This window comes from Nipponia nippon, unplaced genomic scaffold, assembly GCF_047370975.1.
Source record: "Nipponia nippon isolate SJK-2023a ecotype South Korea unplaced genomic scaffold, ASM4737097v1 scaffold_11, whole genome shotgun sequence".
In the NCBI taxonomy this organism is placed as follows: Eukaryota; Metazoa; Chordata; class Aves; order Pelecaniformes; family Threskiornithidae; genus Nipponia; species Nipponia nippon.
This window is the reverse complement of record NW_028262302.1, coordinates 27,746,330-27,753,662: the sequence shown is the minus strand read 5'-3', so window position 1 is coordinate 27,753,662 and position 7,333 is coordinate 27,746,330. Positions and strand designations below refer to the sequence as shown.

General features: G+C 50.2%; 2 long non-coding RNA genes across 2 annotated transcripts; one reads left to right on the top strand and one right to left on the bottom strand.

Moving 5' to 3' along the window:
• Nucleotides 1-1,166: 1,166 nt before the first annotated feature.
• LOC148056931 (uncharacterized) lies at nucleotides 1,167-7,168 on the top strand. Its single transcript, XR_015702121.1, has 3 exons — nucleotides 1,167-1,554; nucleotides 5,671-5,772; nucleotides 6,867-7,168. It is a non-coding gene; the product is annotated as an uncharacterized LOC148056931 (long non-coding RNA).
• On the bottom strand, nucleotides 1,917-7,285 carry LOC148056930 (uncharacterized). Its single transcript, XR_015702120.1, has 3 exons — nucleotides 7,152-7,285; nucleotides 5,000-6,650; nucleotides 1,917-4,202 (listed from the first exon to the last, which is right to left on the bottom strand). It is a non-coding gene; the product is annotated as an uncharacterized LOC148056930 (long non-coding RNA).
• Between the last annotated feature and the right edge of the window lie 48 nt (nucleotides 7,286-7,333).

Sequence of the window (7,333 nt, the reverse complement as noted above, 5' to 3'; positions counted from 1 at the left end):
CCGCCACGTCACCCGCTGTGTCACGAGCCGGCCGGCCTCAGCCCCGCGGCGGGGACCGGGGGGCGCCGAGGGGATCCCGCGGAGACGCGGGGCTGGCAGCGGGGGTGCGGGGTCAGCCGCTGTCGGGGAGCCCCCTGCCCTCCCTCCGGCGTGGGGAGCCCAGGGCGAGCGGCAGGGGACGGACGGGGAGGGCCCCGCGGGGATGCGGGCATCGTTCTCCATTTTCTCTCCATCCTCTCAAACCTGGGGAGCTGGGCCTTTCCCGCCAGGGTGATGCCGGCGCATCCCACCCGGTCGCTCCCCGATGCCACCGTAACCGTTCTGGGGTGCTGGCAGCGGGATGCGCCCACCAGAAGGATCCCGGGCGTGGGATCTACCCTCCTTCGTGGCAATCCCCACCGCTTCATGGCAGCCCTTCAAACCTGCGAGCTCTGCAGACGCCTTCCTGCTGCACGGCTCCTGTGCCCCGATGCCTTCCCACTCCCACCCGCGGCGCTGGAAACACGCCGTCTCTGATGATCGAAACCAAATATTTTGGGGTGTCCGTGGCGATCTGGCTGGGCTGGCACCCCTGCCTGTGGTTTGAGCACCCCGCGTCCTCCGCAGCTTGTCTTGGCCAACGGCAGCCGTCAGGCCTTTCTGCCTCACGTAGGGTTCAAATGACGTCAAACAAATAAATGCCGGGGTGGGTGGTTCGGTGGTCGCCTCCGGCCGAAGCTATTCTGGGATTTTATGAGATGGAAACTGAGTCTTAAGGTTCAGCTGAGCATAGGGTATATGCTCCGTCACCCCAAACGCGAGCAGGGCAACTAATATTTTCTGGATTGCCATCCTAATAAATGACCGAGATGCTAAGGGACGCAGCAAAGCCCTCTCTTTTCACACGCGGTCTGTCCGAAAGGCAGCAGGGGCAAATTCTCCCCCCTCGTGCCGAGGAAATGGTAAATTGCCGGGAGATAAGGAAGGAAGGAGCTGTCGGAGGGATGGGGCGTGGAGCATGACTCACTGGCTTTCCTCCATCTCCTCCTTGCACAAGAGCTACATTTAACCGAGACAAGCGAAAAAAAAAAAAAAAAGAAAAGAAACCAAAAAACCCCGGCAGCAGTAACGCGCTCCACATTTATCATTCGGTTTCCGATCACAGGTTTTACCAGAAGAGAGCCAGGATGACTCAGGTGAAATCAAGGGGCCGGCGCTGGCCTGCAGCCAGCCAGGCTTTAGCGCGGTTTTATCGCCCCGGGCTCCGATCAGGAACAGAAACTGCTGTACCGGAGGATTTGAAGCCCTGAACTCCATCCCCGCTCCTCCCCAGACACCCACCGAGGTGCAGCTGGGTATCTCGCATCATTTTGCAGCCCTCTTAGGATGCCCAAATCCTCCGTATAAGCTAGATGGGCTCCCTTACTAGAAACGTGCAAAAAGTGTTCACAGAACTCGGCACAACAACTACCACTTTCATTTGGATCCGGACCAAGCTGACACGGTTTAAAGGGCTGGGTGGCATTTCTTAAGAGCTACAAACCACTGAGACCTAATCATCCGTATGAAAAAGGGGTGAGTAAAGGGCATCTAAGTTTCTTGGCACTCCCTAGTCTTTGCTACCTTTCTTCTCTTCGAAAAGAAGATAAGCCTCCTCGGAGTCACCCTGGACTTTATAACGGTCTGAACTCATCGGCTGTGGGAGCTGGTTTTAGTTTTCCTCCTATTGATGTGGGGAGAAGGGCAGTTGCCAGCTTATTTGCTAGGGTGAGCGCTGTGTGGCTTCGCAGAAAACCACTTTTTCTGGGTACGTTTGAGCAGAGGCTGCACACGCGGGAGCCGGTGCCAGCAGTTCTGCTAACAGCGTTTGCAAATGGGGAATTATTAGGTTTAAGTAATTTAGATATGTGTCAGGGTGTGTTATGACACGGGCCGTTTTCCAGCCATGGCGAAGTCCCCTCCCTCTGAAACACAGACCCACATCGGCTGGGTAAGCAGAAGCACTAATGCTTGGCCTTTTGTTGTTTTAAAGTGTCTCGTGATAGTGTTTTATTGATTATTCCTTATTAGTTACACGCTCATGTAGCCTTCCCAAGCTCTCACATAGCCTTCCCAGTAAATTTTTCTTTGCTGTTTCTGAATATATCCCAAAAAAGTGCAACACAGCCTATAGAACAGAAGAGTGGCAGACGGTACCATGCAATGTTGTTAAAAGATACTCTGAATTTCCTAAAGGGAATCTGCCCTATTTCTCTTTCCTGCACTTGCTCAGAGCTTGGGGGTTATTTTCACTGTTCAAAGATTGAAGAGAGATTCTTAAAAAGCAACAAAGCAGGGAGTGCAAAAAGCCCTGAGGCTGTAACTCGAATTATTTGCAAGTCTAGAATAAGGTCTAGAGCAGGCGAGAGCCCAGCACGTCCTCTGAGGGTACCTGGGGTTCCCTGGGAGAGCCGGGGGATGCCGCTGGGTGCCAAGGGGAGGGCACGCAGGCGCGTGGTCCGTGGTAAAGCCCATCAGAGGCCTCTCTCGCCTTTGAAAGTAGGGGAAATACAAAACAGGGACAGGGTGGAGCAGCTTTGTATTCAGGCTCCAGCTCCTTGACTCCTTTTAGTCGGTTGAACTTCCGTGCGGTTTCAGCGGCATTGAGTGGGACTGGGGGGGAGAAGGGCTGGAGCATCGCTCCCTGTGTGCCCAAGATGCTCCTCAGGGTTTGAAGAGCGGGCTCTCGAAAGAAACCTCTCCGCACCAAGCTGGCTAAGGACGAGGAGACCCTGGGCAGTCTTCACATCTAAAAGGTATTTCAAGGGCAATTTCTGCGCTGACAGCTGCTAAAAGGCTGAGAGAGAAACCACGCACAAAAGACACCTATTTTACCTCCATTGACTATAAAGCAGGAGCGTTTGGGACTGGGCTCAGAGCTTAGAGGTGATGAATTCCACCTTCTCAAACCATCTGCGTCGACCCAGTGTATCATTAACAGCTCAAGCAGGAAAAGAGCAATGCACATCGATCCTGCTATTAACACCAAGCCAGAACGTGACCCAAACGCGATCCTCAAATAATAGCTGTGCCCACGGCGGCGATGGATGGCAATGTCGCAGCCTACTGACATCCTTCCCGTGCCCTGGAAATACGGCTTGGGATTTATCAGCCCCTGGAATCACAGTACGTCAATTTAAAGAGTGAATCATGAGCAATTTAATTCTATTACCCAGAATAACAAGCAAAATTGATTACAGGCTCCTAAAATACTAATCTCGTATAGGAGGGTTTGTTGCTCTGTAAGGACAGAGGATCCCCAAGGTCTGAGGGGTCTTCTTCAGATGCGATCTGCATCTTAACTTCCCTGGCGAGGTCTCACATTTTAGAGCTGAAACTGGAAATGAAAAAGGCAGTTTTGCCCTGCGCCGGCTTTCCCTTCATGCTTTCACAGAGCAAGGACACAGGATCTCATGCCGATGGACTCCTCCAGCCTTTGCTCCCCGAAATCTGGAAAACCTCAGAGGGATGGCCCAGGTAGGCTGTAGGAGGTAAATTCATATTTATGCTTTTAAGAAAGTGAAAACAGCCGTATAAGACAAGTCCCCAGGCTCCTGTGGACCTGCACCCCGTTTCCGACAGGCGCTGACATCGGCCAGGGCGATCTCTAGGTCCCTCCAGCCCATTCCTAAACCAAGGACGGCTTTTGATTCACGTGCCGGGCAGACAGGAACAGCAGCTGTGTCCCCGCATCGCTCCCCTCGGTTGCTTCTCACCGTTATTACCCCGAGATCGATAACGTGATTTGTAGACCGGGCTGTTCCCTGGCAACATGCGGCTTAAAACTATTCCTGCAAATTTCCTCTGTCATTCGTCTCCAATTGAGTCCAGCATCAAGTGGCTCTTTTCGCAGCCCGGGTAGTTATTCGTGTTTTGCCTGCCTTTAAGTAAATAAATGACTGTTGCGTTTGTACGGCAGCACATCAGCCGGGAGGAGAGAGAAGCAGCCAGGTCTGCTGTTCTCCATCCAGAAACTCTACTGCATGAGACACCTGACCTTCTCATAGGCAATTCTCACTGCTGGTGTCTTCTCCTGGGACTAGCCATCCAGGACCACCAAGCTGAGTTACTGCATGACCAACACAGTTCGGTTCTTTGGAAAGAAGTTGAGGTGCGTTTCATAGCCAGAAGATGTTTTGTCCAAACACAGGGTCCTCGTTTGAGTCTGATGGCATTACTCACTCCTGCAGTGACAAAGGGAGAAGTTATAACCAACGGTTGTTAATTTTCTAATCAGGGGATGCAATTCCAAGCAAGCCACGGGAACGTTGCTTTAGGTGGATGCAAATCCTCAGCGAGGGACACAGGAGAAACCGGTGGGTCCCTAACCAACACCAGCAGAGCTAACCTAAGGATGGACCAGGTTTGCTGTGGAAACTGGAGACACAGGACATCCCCAGAAGCCAGGAGAAGACATCTTTCTTCTCTGATGGAGATGAGTATCTTAACTGGAATTGCATTGCCCAAAAATATTTGCTATCACACTCCAGTACCAAGTGCTTGAGATAAACTTGTTGGGTGTCGTGCTGGAAATAGACCTTCTAATCTGACCCACTGCCTACACTGACAACAACAACAACAACAGTTAGAACTCCTGCTATGAAAGGCAGCGATCAGCTTTACACCACTTGCCTGAAAACAGCTGCCGCTCTGTGCTCTGCACCACACGTATTCAGCATCCTCACCAGAGGCTGCTTGTCGCTAGGATTTAAAGTTCAGTGAAAGAAACTCTCCGAATCCAAAACAACACAAGTTGACACAGATTCATGGCATGCAAAGGGCAGAGAGATTTTTCTTGTCAGGATTGGGTGTTGCAGGTCATTTAAAAAAAAAAAATACAAAAAAATAAAAGCAGGGTATGCAAAATAGGATTTCAGCAATGTTGTTGCAGCATCGCCCGGCAGCGGGGGACAGGCAGCAGCAAGTAGCTCAGGTAGAAAACAAAACATCACGGGAAGGGCACTTTCCTCCCCCAATGTACCTGTTATCATCTTCCACGCTCAGCTCGCGCCCAATACAGCAACACGATGCTCCAAAGGCGAACAAGGCTTTTTGCATTGGTTTTATCAACTCAGCTCGGCGGTGTCACAGCGTTGTTGTTTTCTTTCGTAGCAAAGTTATATTATGGAGCAAGTGCTGGGAAAGCCAAAGAAAATATTCTTTAGGAGATGAGCGGATAGTTTATTTATTTATAGTACAAATGTTCTTTCTCTGAATAAATACCGAGCTTCCTGCAGATATGGGACTCCCTCTGAAGTCCAACAGGTTAGCAACGCTCCAACGCGCCCTAGTAGGTAATTTATAGATGTTTTTGTAAGATAAAGGGCTGGAAATGCTCTGTCAGCTGCAGAACAAGGGAGGTAGGTGTTTGCTACTTTGGATTATATCCCCCATGAAAAGCTGTCAGACTCCGCCCATCATTTTAAGACTATTTTTGTTGGGTTTTGGTAGCCGTATCTTTCCAGCAAGGAGCGTCTCTGGGTTAAATACGGAGCGACAGAGGCAACTGAACAAAATGCCACATGCACCAACATTCAACAATATTCTCTTTTGCAGACTCCAGCACCTGCTATCTGTTTTCTTACGCTACTTTTTTAACATGAGTTTCTTCTTCAGAAAAAGCGCATGAGAAAGGGATTTTTTTTTTTTAAGGTCAAATAACGCAATGAAACAGAAGAGGACGACAGACTCGGAGAGCGAGGAAGAGAAGGTGCTTTGTGTTCCCAGGATTTGAAGAGGAATGGCAACAATCAGGTAGGGGAGTCGGGGCTGGGTTTAGACGCAGCAAAGCTTTTTGGCACGGCAACGTGAAGAGCAGGGTCACAGCAGAGCCCCGGCAGCGGGTCAATAGCTGGAGCCTTTCAAATCTGATCCAAAGGTCGGCTATTTCAGCGTGCAATCCTCCCTCTCTGGTTTTCTGAGCACAATAGGAACCACAAACATCAGGCAGGTTCCTTGACGCAGTTGCCAGATTGTTTTTTTTAAAATACCTGGTTTTTCATTGAAAAGAAAGCAAATTCAGGACAAACAAGCATTTCTGAAGAACTCGGTGAAATTCTATTAAATTCTTTGGGGAGCATCTTTAAGTCTTGACTATTTTTTTTTTTTAAACTGTTTTCACTTGAAAATCCATTCCATGTTTTCTGTTCGGTTTTGGTTTGACATTTCATTTCCACCCGAATTCAAAGTTATACTTAGCGCTGTCCTGCTGGTGCTTTTGCTGGATGAGCACGCCCCGTTCCCGGCTGGCTCAGCGCAGCTCCCTGGAAGGCTCCAGGTGACAGAGGATGTATTTGTAGCTCGGCCTGGAGCTGTGTAATAGAGCAAATTTCATCTTTGATGAAAGAAACGTAACAGCCTAGTGGGAGATGATCCTCCCAGCATAAAAGCAGCCGGGTACACACTTCCATGATCTTGATAGCCCCTGTCGGCTCTTTATTTTATTGCTGTGGATGGTGGCAACTGTCATAATTAAAAATCACTGCTGCAATCACCATCACCAGCCATGCAGCTCCGATGTAAAACTTCCAATCTGACGCTGGAAACAGTTTTGCCGCCTCTAACCAGCTGTGGGGGTAGCAGGGAGATCCAGACTGTGACCCCAGGGCTGCAGACATCGGGTCTGATGAAACCTGCAAGCATTACCAAGCAAAAAATGAAGCCAGGAGAAAAGCAAACAGGAACCAGGGACACGCAGGATGGTGCCCAGCATCCCCAGAGATTTCCATGAAGCCGTCCACTAAACGCGGACCTTTGCTGTTTGTTCAGAAGAGCTACATGATTGCAAACGTCCAGCTTTCAGAAAACTCTCATGGAAGTTTACTTTGGATGTTTCCTCCCTCCTACAGGAGCCAGAAGAACTTTGGATGCTTTGCAGGCCCAGCTCTTTGCAGCAGCGGATGCCTGCCCGCCTCTGTTGTAGAACAGGAACCGTACTGGATTTGTGCCTGCAGTTTGAAGCAAAGCACAGCCTGCGCAGCAGGGCGGGAGGGCGGACAGACACGGTCCCAACAGCCAGAAGCACAACTGACTTCAATGTCCCGAGCCCAGGGTATAAATATCTTGCTCAGGTAATTTTATGCAGCCTTTATACAGAAGCCCCGAGGAGTCACTCAAAAAGCTTGCTTACTTACTGCAGAGGGGGATTTAACTTCTTGCGTTTGGCTTGCAGAAAGCACACCTGGCAGGCAACTCAGCTCGAATATGGGTAATATATATACAGATTAAGAGAAAGGCCATCCGTTCACACCCAGCCCGTCTCGCAGCACCGCGGTCAAGATGCTCAAGTCATCATCAGAGCAACCTAGTCTGGCAG